A 13541-nucleotide genomic window follows, 5' to 3' on the forward strand; every position below is an offset into this window, starting at 1 on the left:
GCATTAAGAGTACCTCACGTGTCTTTCTGTAACCCGTGAGACCTGTGAGAGAGAGAGATCTAATGATATCCTCATGCTGTAGACATGGTGTCAAGGTACCCAGATGGTTTCTGCGGACATCAGACTCCATGCTCATAATAATGATACCACCCTGCCCAGTGATCTGTTACAGGGTCAGCCTACATCTTCTGACTTCAAGTTCAGCCTTTTCCTGCTGCCCTTTTACCTATGTGTTGGTGCCCTAAGGCTGGCTGCGCCTCTGGTGGGAAGGGGTGCCCCATCCTGAAGAGGCATCTTAGTCCTAACTATAGGTTCATATGGCAGAATGATGTAGAGGTGATGAGGGTGGACCTAGTTTCCTTCCAGGTTGGGGTGGAAAGATGCAATGAGCCCAGGAAGGTTGCTAAGCAACCCCTCCCAAACAGTTTCTAGATCCTGCTTTTTCTTTCTAGGCTAGTCATCCTTCTTCATTCTCCAGTTTCCTTCCTCCCTCCCTCCCTCCCTCCTTCCCTTCCTTCCTTCCTTCCTTCCTTCCTTCCTTCCTTCCTTCCTTCCTTCCTTCCCTTCTTCTCCTCCTCCTCCTCCTTCTCCTTCTTCTTCTCCTTGGTCTACATGGTCTCATATATCCCAGGCTGGCCCCATTGTGGATGACAATGAACTTGTAATGCACCTACATCACCTCCTGGGTGCTGGGATTATAGACACGTACCACCATGCCTAGTTCACATTTGCTAGGCAAACACTCTGTCAACCAAGCTAGTTTCCCAGGCCCACATTCTGTGGCATATTAAGAGCCCTGTCTGTGCCTCACGCCAAGTTGTATATACCATGGTTAAGGCAGGCAACCGTGGCTGCCCTGATGGAGCTGCCTGTACAGCTAGGCTGGCCTACAAGCCTTGGTTTCCTGCCTCTCAGATTTGTCTCACCTGTACTTACAACTGTCTTCAGCACACAGGGAAAACAGAACCCCGAGGTAGCGAATGATCTTTCCAGGGCCATAATGAGACTACAGGTCTGGGTCCTAGGCCGCTTCTTCCAACTCTTCCCAACCAGATGCTGCCTCATCTACGATGCAATTGCTATACACCCAGTGGGATGTCACCCCTCCTGCCAGGTTCCTGTGATCTTTGGGGAGTGTTGATCAAGTGCCTGGCAGTCGTATTTGTCTGGTGTGGACTTCAGGTAGATGTTGGGAGATGGGAACGGAATGCGGGTGTTCTAGACCACATGTTCTAGAACAGCCAGGACTGTGTCTCACTCTGGTATTGGTCATTCAACTCATCACTCATTCATTCATTCATTCATTCATTCATTCATTCAGCAAATATGTCCTCAGCCCTTATCATGTGACACAGAGTGCTCCAGCAATGGAGTGCTCCAGCAATGGATTTGCAGTAATGAACAAACAGAGGGAGAGACTGGCCTATGTAACATATAGGAGGACACAATCAGGTGGCTAAGTCAACGGCCAAATGCACATATAGACTCCGGATGCTCAGAACCTAGGGAAGGTGCCTGTTGACTATGTATAGCCACAGGCCAAGTGTTTATCTAAACTAAGTGGCCTCTTGAAGGCAGCCCACCTTCTCCTGCGCTGTGAGGGTTTCAAAGAACCGGAAGGAGATTGTGTTGAAATTAGTCTTCCCTGCCTTGGGAACCCAGGGCTGCTGAGGTGTCAGCCTGAGGTTTGGATTAACTAAAATAAACTAAACGTTAGAGTCACTGAAATGATTCAATTTCAGGAAACACCAGGCCCAGGGACAGCAATAACAAAAATAATCAGGGCCAACATTTACACAGCACACACTGTGAGCCAGCCCCGTGAGAAGCCCCTGGCTCCCGGCAGATGACAAGGCCGTATCGGAAGGAAGGGGGGGCTCGTGGAGGGGTGACCCTGATCAGAGCTGTCCCCTGGGGCCACCATTGTTCACTCAGACTCCACTGTCCCCTCAACCACAGAAAGCTGTCAGGCCTGGTGCCTTTGAAATTAATGGCAGAAAAGACAGGTCTTCCCAACAAAGAGGAAAATCTGACTCCCTAAGGAGAAAATCTGTACTCTAGGAGGGATTTTCTAGAGCCTCCTGAAGAGCCTTTACACCCTGAAAAGAAAGCCGGACCATCTATGGAGCACCTAATGTATACCTGGCACCATGCTAGGCTCTCTTTATACTGTCATTTGCTAGACACTACTTCAGCATAGAGCTTTATCTGGGCATGGAATGCCCCTGTGCATCCAGCCCACTGGGCAGAATATTTCATGTTTTCACTCTACACCTACCCCTGTGACTCTGAGCACCCTCATCCCCACCCCCACCCCCACCCCTGGGTTTTTGTTGTTACCCCACTCCCTGTGACCCAGAAGCTCAAGAATTAACACTGCACAGCTTCGAGTCCAAGGACCCAAGGCTCAGCCAGACCCAATGGCCAGTATCTCCTCATTGGTGCTGCTCTGAATCACCCCTTGTCTGGACCTTCGGGACTACCAAGCATGTGGGTATCTCATCTAGCTCCCAGCAGCCCTGTGACCTTCTCAGACTCTCTCTTCCTGTTTCCCAAATGCTGCTGTCCCTAAGCCTCCTTCTGAGCCACTGCCTGCCTGGTCCACCTTGTTCTCTACTGATGGGATCACTGCCTCTCTCCTAGGGTTTCCATCTCCCTTTCAGTCCCACCCACACCCCTGAATCTCTTTCTCTAGCCTAGACCTCTGGCATGAGCTGGCCCAGGGCCACAGCCTTTCTGGACACTGAAGTCCTACAGTCACCTCAAATTCAAGGGTTCCCCAAATAGCTGCAGCCAGCCTCATTCCTAGGCTCCTCTCCCTCTCTTATTCCTCCACCCTCCTCCTACTCCTGTCCCCATCTCTCTCTCTCTCTCTCTCTCTCTCTCTCTCTCTCTCTCTCTCTCTCTCTCTCTCACACACACACACACACACACACACATACACACACACACACACTCACACACACACTCACACACACAAACATGCACCCATGCATGCACTCATTTATGCCATAAACATCCTGGAATGTCTGTTACATGCCATGTGGGGTGCTGGCCTGGCCTTGAATCACAGCTCATCCTGATTCCCTTTACACTAAGAAGTTGGTCTGAGAGGAGATGCGTTAGGGGTAGTGGGGCTGTTGGCTCTATCTGCTGACTCCTTAACAGGTCCATGAGCACACAAACTCCTGTGAACACTCAGGGACTCCAGCACAAATATACACACTCATGAGCCCTGAGATGCTGACATAGACACACCTACTTGGAGGTCTGCCTGCCAGGAAAGCAAAGACACGGGTTCCAACTGACTTTCAGATTAATGCTTTTTGTTTGTTTGTTTCTTTGTTTGTTTGTTTGAGTATAAGGATGTCCATAGAACACCTGGGACAGACTTACTGTTAGATCTACAAATGTGGGACAAATGGCTGAGGGGCAGACTCTGGTCATCAGGTTCTCGCAGCATCTCTCTGTCCCTACCGGCTACAGGGCCCTCCTGACTGGCATATCCCACCCCTACCCTGAACTCCTCCAGCTCAGGGGTTGAGCTGCCCTTCCCTATATAGTCCAGCCATTTTGGTTAATTGGTCCTTTGGGTCTACTCTCCTTTGGACCTCCTGGCTGCTGTACCTGGTTCCCATCTCTCCCCTCTCCCCTCTCCCCTCTCCCCTCTCCCCTCTCCCCTCTCCCCCCTCCCCCTCCCCCCTCCCCCCTCCCCCCTCTCCCCACTCCCCTCTCCTTACATGGCACAGCTCAATCTGATCATGTTCACTCTGTGCTCTCCCAGATGTTCCTGCCTCTGGCTATGTTCTCCCACATATCTCTAATAAATGTTCTCCTCCACCATACCTAGGAGCAGTCATGGTCCTCCTTTTTATTTCTTTTATTTTTTTCATTCAGTTACACTAACAAAAAAAAATTTCATTACTCAACTGAAATTCAAATATATCTGAGCATCCTGTATTTTATCTAGTGATCTTGTACCAGGAGATGGCTAAAAAACATGGACCCTGCACAGAAAATGATTCAGCCTACATGCTTGTATACATTACACCCTCACACAAGCAGTTCACATGGGAATACATACCTCACCCTGTCATGCACTGCACATTAATGGGAATCTCATGGTCTGAGGCCCAACTGGAGCAGGCTGACTTTGCCAACTGCTGAGTGCTCTGCGGGATGTTTATCCATGAATAAAAGCCTCATTAACCCAAACTTCTGGCCTTGTAGCTCCTCAAACGAGTGCCCCCATCATCCCGGTGAGAGTCGGATACGGCAGGCTCCACGTCCTGGCTGGCAGGGTGACAGTGAGAGAAGAAGCCTCCTCTTTCTCTCTTGAGTTTTCCAGATTTCCAGAGCAGAGTTCACCCACTTTCCAAACAGGGCCTCTTTGTCCAAATCCATATTCACCCTGAGATAAAGGAAAAGCCACAGTGTTTGACACCAGAAATGGGTTCAAAAGCCTGACTTTGATATTTGTGTACTGCTTCATTGGACAGGCCAGTTCATCTCTCTGAATAACATAAATGCTCTGTAGTAACTGTAGGGATGTAGTGAGGTTTACTAGGTAGGTGGAAGATGGTTTCAGAGTTTTGAATAAGACTAAGATAAGTTATTATGTGGAGGTGGGAAGCTAGTTCTGTTAACAAAGTGCTTGCCTTGCAAGGATGAGGAGCTAAGTTTGAACCTCAGATGCCACATAAAAATAGCAGGGGTGATAGATAACCTGTAGTCCACACTGTAGAGGAAGAAACAAGAGGACTCTTTGGGCTTAGTGGACAGCCAATGTAGTTCTAGCCAATGGAAGACCTTGTTCAAAAGAGGTGGACAACACTCCTGGGGATGACACCCAAGATACCTTTGGCCACACACACACACACACACACCACTAGTTATAAATTCTTATGGTAAATATCAATTGCAATTGAATTCAGATTGAGTGGTCTCTAGGGCTGGAAATAAAAAGTACAGAAGAGAAGGTGAAAAATCATTGGGACAATTAAATGTGATCAAGGTTAAATATAGGAGTCGTGGGTTTGGAGCAATGGCTCAGCAGTGAAGCAGAAGAGCTTCCCCTACAGAAAACCCCTGTTCAGTTCCCAGCACCCACGTCCAACACCTCACAACTAGCCTATAATTCCAGCTCCAGGGGATCTGGCACCCACATACCCCACACAGACACAAAATTAAAAATTTAAAAAAAAAGAAATGAAGGTGTCTGAAATCTTTAAAAGTGGGGGGTGGGAGCCGGGCGTGATGGCGCACGCCTTTAATCCCAGCACTCGGGAGGCAGAGGCAGGCAGATTTCTGAGTTCAAGGCCATCCTGGTCTACAAAGTGAGTTCCAGGACAGCCAGGGCTATACAGAGAAACCCTATCTCAAAAAACAATAAAAAAATGGGGGGTGGGGATGGAAGGAGGTAAATGTTTGAAATCTAAAACAAAACACGAAAGCCTCTTTAGCTAGGCGTGGTGGTACATACATTTAATCCCAGCACTTGGGAGGCAGAGGCAGGCGAATTTCTGAGTTCGAGGCCAGCCTGGTCTACAGAGTGAGTTCCAGGACGGCCAAGACTACACAGAGAAACCCTGTTTCAAAAAACCAAAAAAAAAAAAAAAAGAAAAGAAAAAAGAAACCCTCTTTAAATATAGTAGTCACCCACCCTTGAAGTAGATTTGGTGCTAACCTGAGCACACCCAAGACAATAGCTACATATGTTCAAAATCCTTTGTAGCCGCTTAGAACTGGTCAGCAGTGCCACACACCGCTAAACAAATCCCTGGTACACTGGCAGCCGAGGCCCACTGAAGCCGACTGAAGGGAGAGGCAAGGAATGGCTTCCTGCAAATGTCAGGGCATCTTCTGTTTGCAACCATCTGATAACCGTTCGTGTTGGTGAATGTCAGGGTGGAAGATTCCAAAGTTCTGTTTACCGCAGGTTCTCCTCCACTCTGTCAAGATACTGAGCCTCTGTGTGGCTGAGGCTGGCAGCACTCATTAGAGTTTCTGATTATTCCCCTACAGGAAGCTCTAGGTGTCTGCTCCGGTCGACAGAATGGGCGGGTGCAGTGGAAAGGAGCTGTGTGACTCTTCTTCATCCCCCTCTGCTGTAGTGACTGACAGCAGTCTGGAAGGTGAACACTGAGTTGCTAAAGGCCAGTGTGGACAGAGACCTGGCAACCTTCTAGGGTGGAAACACTTTTGTTGGATAACTTCCTCACTGAAGAGTCATTAGTACAGCAAACCCTGGCTTATCCCTGCAGACAGACTGGGTGCTTCATACAGGTTAATAAATGTACTGTAGTAGTAAAGATTTTTTTTTTGTAAGTGGCTTTATGTCTTACCAGGAAAAGAAAGTTCTCAAAGCCAGCTGGCAGTTCAGAGGAGCCTGATATAAATTAGTTGTAACCATGCCCTCCCTTGTCACTTCCAGAGTCTGCAGCCGGTTAGCAAGTCCAACTCTGTACTGGAGAACCGAGTAGCTAAAGTTTGGTAGACATGGGAATCTACTCAGGGAAGATGTGAAAGGATTGCATTTGGAAGGGCAGACAACAGCAGTGACTGGGCCATGGATCATTGAAGGCATGTATGGAATAGGACAGTTGCTGTGTGCACTAAAACTGCAATCTATTACTCTCTCTGAAGTAGGAACGAGGCTCAGAGAGGTCAAATACGTTGCCCATGATACACAGCAAGGATTCAAACCACAGAGGCCTTGATCTTATACCACTGTCCTTGGAACAATGAGGGGGCTGAGTACTGACCACATCTGCCCTAAGCTCAGCTCCTGTTTAACAGGGCGACAAGCGGGCATTGGGTCCTGGTAGATCAAACCTAAAGGAAAGACCTGAGGTGGCCAGGGGGTCTGCCTTCATGCAGGGTGGCCTTGCTTATAACTTCCTGGTCTAGACCACAGGGGGCTAGGGCTCTTTGAGAGTCTTCTTATCCCAGCATTCCAGGCCCAGATGTGGACAGCTGTGTGATCCCTTCAGCTGGTGGTGATTCACGCTGGGACAAGGAAGCTGCTTCTTTGTCCAGTTCACTGTCCCCAAATCCTGATCAGGGGACAGCTGCCTTAATCTCTCCAAGCACAAGACACTATCTGGATAGCTGGCCCACGGGAGCACCCCACTGATATCCTGGAAGAGCCAGGTCTGGAACAAAGAAGAAATTCAGGGCAGAGGAGGCTTTTTCTCTCTCTCTGGCACAGCTCCTGCAAGCCATCTGGTGGAGGGGGCTGTTATTCAGACCTCTGGATCAAGCTCTGTTTGTTTTGTGGGAGTTTGCAGCTGATGGTGTTCATCAAATTCCCTGTAGCCAATTGTCCTTGCTGGCCCTTTCCATAGGCGGCCCTGAGCAGACTGGGCTTCCTGGGAACTCTGTTTAGAGGTCCCCTTCTGGGAACCAGCTGCTTCATTCGGCTGCCATCAAGGGGCCAAGCTCTTTCCTCCTGGACACCTGAGTCAGCCCAACAGATGCTCAAGCTGACGTCACCTGGGGACCCTGAGGCAAACGATGGACACCGGAAAGACCAGAAAGTCCATGAAGTGAGGACAGCTCCAAGAAGGCCAGGCCAACCCTCTGTGGAGTTCTCTGCTGTGCAGAAATAGAGCACAGACCACAGAGAGTTAGGGTTAGGATACCACTCAACTCCCTCCATCAATGGTGACCAATCCATCTCTGCTTTAGTGATTATGAGTGCACTGCCTTACTTCAGGCTGCCTATGCACACATGGGAAAAGCTACCTACAACCACATACTCCAGAGGCTTGAGAGGTCATGCCTGTGCACAGCAGGTTTTCACTATATATCATTAGCTTTGCTTTTGCTTTCTCCAAGCATATAGGACATGGGCCATTTAGGCTCCTGGCTTATAGGACAGAAGAGAGGCTGGTATCCCTGACTATGGGAAGTAGGACTCAGAACACTTCCTTTAACTGTGATGTAACCCACTTCTTCAAAGTACAGTGTAGGGGAGAGTCTCCCAGCATGCCCTCGGGAGACTGTGGAGCAGAGCTGGCTCCATACAGACCAGGTGTGCAGCTCCAGACCTCAGTTCCCATATCTGAATGCTGAAGATATGAGGGTGACTGGACTCATATCTAGCCTGACCAACAGTTGGTTCCCCATTACCCATCCTTCATGACTGTGGCCGAAAGAGAATGAAGAGAGGACAGATGCACATGGAGGAAGGCTGGGATTGGCAGCTGTGAATGCTCGGATGGAGTGGTACCAGCTACAGAGCAATCCAGACCTTCAGCACAAGGGGATGGGCCAGCTTGTCTCAGCAGGCAGTTTCCAGGCATGAGTGGTCTCTGGCTATAAATATCTGGAAGGATGGAGCTATAATTTCTCGTTTTTGCACACTGTCAATATTCACACTTGGACCAGAGAAAAGCTTTGCCATTCCTCTGAGCCTGACTCAGTGGGGCGATTTTGCCAGATTCCCTTGGGTCTAAGGCATTGGTTATTGACATAGCTGTGCTCCTATCAACAGTACCCATTCATCCAGGACCTCACTCATTCTTTACACATTCACTCAACGCTCCCCCCACTTCCCACGCCTCATCTTACTGATGCATCTAGACTCATTTCCTCCCTGCTGGCTACCACACAGAGCCATTCCACAAATGCAGGGCACACCACACAGACCCCGCTCTCGGGGAGCTTACTGTCTAATGAGTCAGGGAGACGCACTCCAGGACAGGGTCTTGAGAACTGTGTACTGTGAGCGAAGACACTGGGGCGGTGTGGGAAAGGAATCTCGGACAAGCTTGGGACGCTTCCTGAAGCTGCCCTGGGAGACGTCAGCTGAGAGCCCAAGGGAGGTGGGAAGGAGACAGGAGAAGCCGTCTAGGCAAAGGAGGAGCCAGCCTGCTCCAGAGCGCATCAAGATGAGAGGGGCACATGGGAGAAAGAGCATACATGCCCACAGCAGTGTGTGTCAGCCTTTCTACCCATCTAAGCCAAATCACGGTAGATGGGAGAGAAAAAGGAGAGAAAAAGGAGTAGGTGAGCATTGCTTTACAAGTCTGTTTGGTAGAGAGCAGAGAATCCATAGGAGGGCTTATAAATAGAAACAGGAAATGGTCAAATGTCCGTGTTAAACAGACTTCTCTCTCTATCTGCCTGGAAAGAAAATAATTCTATTTTTAAATGAAAAGAAAAGGAAACAAACAAACAAACAAAGCAAAACAAGAACAAAAACAGGCAAGATAGCTGAACAGGTAGAGGCATGTGCTATCAAGTCTGGTGACTCGAGTTTAATTCCTGAGACACACATAGTGGAAGAAGGGCATCCGTTTCAGACCTCTCTTTGTTCACATGTGTGTGTAGTTTTATATCACAGAGACCAACAGTCCAGCTAGTTTTTTTATCAACTCAACACAAGCTCGCATCAAATGGGAAGAGGAACCTCAACTGAGAAAGGCCTGCATCAGGTTGCCTATGGACATTCTGTGAGATGTCTTTCCTTGATTGCTGATTGGTACAGGAAGGCCCAGACCGCTGGCAGGTAGCTCTGGGGAGTAAGACAGTGACTGATGCTCCTCCAGGGTCACAAGTTGTCCTACACATGCAAATACACACACACACACACACACACACACACACACACACACACACACGTGCATGCAGACAAAATTCTCATACTCACAAAATAAAAGTCATCAAATCATTTGGAAACTTACTTCAGAAGAGGAAACTACTAACAATGCCCCGTGGCTGCGAGCATTCCGAGTCACTCCGCCTCCCGTATATCTGCAGGAACGCAGCCTGGGGCATGTGCCTTAAGCATGACACTGCTGTGTTAGAAGCCGTTGGCAGTTTAGGTAACACCTAGTAAAACTAAGGAGCTGCATCCTCTTTATCTAACGTCTCAAAACATGGACATTTACTTTCCATGGTTATAGACGCTAGAAAATGAAGATCAAAACACAAGTAGATGCCCTGTCTGGTGAGGAGCACTTCCAAGTCTGCAGATGGCCCCACCTTGCTCTTCAGAAGAGGCAAATGACCCCAGGAGCCCACTGTCTTAGTAAGGGTTTTATTGCTGTGAACAGACACCATGACCAAGGCAACTCTTTTAATGGGGGCTGGCTTACAGGTTCAGAGGTTCAGTCCATTATCATCAAGGCAGGAGCATGGCAGCATCCAGGCAGGCATAGTGCAGGAGGAACTGAGAGTTCTACATCTTCATCTGAAGGCTGCTAGCAGAACACTGACTTCCAGTCAGCTAGGATGAGGGTCTTAAAGCCCACACCCATGGTGACACACCTACTCCAACAGGGCCATACCTTCTAATAGTGCCACTCCCTGGACTGAGCATATACACACCATCACACCCACTATAGAAGGACATTACTCCTGTGCCTCGGGTAGAGCCCCTAGGACCTAATTACCTCCTAAAGACCCTGTTTCCTAATGCCATGACCTTAGAGGTTAGGTTTCAGTGTATGAGTTTATGGGGAATACAAACGTTTGGAATAAAGCACCCCAAGATTTCATTTGCTGGTGTCCTAGTCTGGTTTCTGTTACTGTGATAAGATACTATGATCAAAAGCAACTTAGAGATGAAAAGCTTTATTTCTTCTGAGAGTTATAGTTCATTGTGAAAGAAAGTCAGACTAGGAATTCAAGGCAGGAACTAAGGCAGAGGCACTGGAAGAATGGCAATCACTGTCTTACACCACCTGCTTTCTTATACTCCCCAGGGCTACCTGCCACAGGGCTGGGCTATCCTCTACCAACCAGCAATCAAGGAAAGACATCTCTCAGTCAACCTGATGCAGGCATTTCTCAGATGAGGTTCCCATTTGATGCTAGCTTGTGTCAAGTTGATAACAAACCAACTGATATAAAACTACACACACACACACACACACACATATGTGCATTCAAAGAGATGTCTGAAGACATTTGTTGAAGTGCTGTTTACAGGAGTGGAAAGGGGGAAATGGTCTACATAGGCATCTACAGGGAACAGTGTAATATTTGATCTATTTCTATGATAGAGCACTCTAGAGCAGACAAGTGTATGAACTAGAGCTCCACATATTTAGGATAAGGCTGAAAAACAAAACGCCATGGGGAAAAAAGGCCAAGTTGTGAAAAGATACAGAGCTGGCAGATCTATGTAATGGCAGTCAGACAGCTCCACACAAGGGCTGTAGAGGTAGCATCCACAGAAAGCCCTACATGCGGATAGGTCAGGTTGATCTAGCACAAGGTTCACTCTGGGAAGAAAGTGTCTCCAGATTGTACAGGAATTGTACAGCTGGAATCATGGCGTTCTGTGTCTGTAGAAGACAGAGAGGAGCAGGGCCTTGTTGTGCAATCCCATAATCCCAGGTACTTAGGAGACGGAGGCAGGAAGAGAGCAAGTTTAAAATCTATCTGGTGGATAGTGAGTCCAAGGGCATTCTGGATAACTTTCTGAGAATTTGTCTCAAAGTAGAAAGGAGGCTGGAGAGGTAGCTCAGAGGGTAAAGTGGCAAAAGGCTCATGAGGCTCTAAGTTCACATTCCCAACACCACATAAAAGCCAGGTCTGGGGTCCACATCTATTACCTCAGTGCTGGAGTGGAGGGGAGACAAACTGATTCCTAACGCTTGTCTGGCCCACCAGCTTAGCAGAACTGGTGAGCTCTAAGTTCAGTGAGGGACCCTGTCTTTAAAATAAAGAAGAGGGAGTGACACCTGAGGTTGGCCCTGGTACCTACACACACACACACACACACACACACACACACACACACACACAGAGGTGAGCATGCTTGAACACAGACATAAACACATCACCCTCCCATGCCATCCTACACCCACACATAAGTTAGTTTGTTTGTTTATAAAAGGACTACCAAGGAACTGAATAGCTGAGAAATTATTCAACAGTTAAGAGTACTCACTGCTTTTCCAGAGGACCCAAGTTCGGTTCCCAGCACACACATGAGTGGTTCACCACAACCTGTAACTACAGCTCTAAAGATTTAACACCATCTTCTGACCCCTGGGGGTGCCTACACACATATGACACACACATGAACAAAGCATTATTTTAAAAGGTTTGTGGGCACAGAGCAATGGGAGAGTGTTTGCTTAGCAATGATGAGGCCCTGGGTTCCATCTCCAAAACTCCCATCCCACAAAAAGACTAACAGCTGGACCAAAGAAACAGAAGATCACTGACTCAAATGGTCAATATTTTAGTGACTCTGGCCTTGTTTGCCACACTGCTTAATTTCTGAAATTCTTTATAACTTAAGAAATTATTGACAACATCAATATGGTGGCCTGCTTAAAAATCATTGACATTATCAATATGGTGACCTACTGTAGTGGGTTTGGCCTAATGCTGCTTGTATTATAATGTTAATTTTGGTCCCCCCAAACTGCATGTAAGACACTGAGGGACCCTGTCCCCAATTGGTTCTGATTAGTGAAGATCCCAGTGGGCTTGGGACAGAGAGGAAGAAAGAAGAAGAGACCTGCCACGCTGGGAGGAGAAGGAGAGGAGAGATGCCATGTTTGAGAAGAGAGGAGGACAGGGAGCCACAGCTGGCATATAAAGAAGCTGGGAGAATGTGGCCCAGTTGGGCAGCCCTCTGGGTCCAGGGCAGCCAAGGTAGAATATAGAATTTAGTTAGTAATAACTCGGGATTATTGGAGGGAGGTGGATTAACCACGTGGAGGTTAGGAAGTGGGCCAGCTGTTTCGCTGTTTAAGGCCTATCAAAATATAAAGGCTGTGTGTGTGTGTGTGTGTGTGTGTGTGTGTGTGTGTGTGTGTTTCATTCAGGAATGTAAAGCATTGGGGTGGGTAGCATGGAACCCACCGCTGGAACTTATATATAAAAAATATTGCTATAACAGACTTAAGAATTATTGACAGTATCTCTTGCGCATGCCCAACTTGCCAGCAAGAATGATGCTGCAACAGGATTCTTCCACACACGTTTATTGGGAGAGCTTGATTGCAGAGGCGAAGAGACCCCAAGCCCAGAACTGGTGCTACTTATATAGGCCTAGGAGAGGCGTGTCTCACACCCGGATTGGTTGTGCTTGGGTTATGCTTACCACGTCATTTGCATGCCTACATCTGATTGGTTAACTTGTCTCTCATCTGATTGGTTAACTTGTCTCTCATCTGATTGGTTAACTTGTCTCTTATCTGATTGGTTAATTTTGGTTAATTCTCAAAACCTCATCTTGGCAAAAGAACTTTACTGCCTATGTATGCGTGGTGGCCAGCGGAAGCCAGTGCCACCCTGAAATGGCACATGTGGCTTCCCACAAGTATCAATCTGGTCACCTGGAACAGAGGGAGGCCCAGTGGGTATAGTGAGCAATGCTCGGGTAACACAACTCTGAGCCTGTTGTAATGTCTGTCCTTTCTCTCCTCTGTAGCCTCAGGTGTCTCCCTGGAGTCTCAGCTTACCCAGGGGGCCTTTCCACTCCACCATCCCAGAGTTCTTTAAGGCCTCATCCCCCACAGTTGTTTACAGCCCTGGTCACTCTAGGACCACTTCAGATCAAGATGGCTCCA

This window comes from Mus caroli, unplaced genomic scaffold (assembly GCF_978045245.1).
Source record: "Mus caroli unplaced genomic scaffold, Mus_caroli_1 scaffold_6, whole genome shotgun sequence".
NCBI classification, from domain to species: domain Eukaryota; kingdom Metazoa; phylum Chordata; class Mammalia; order Rodentia; family Muridae; genus Mus; species Mus caroli.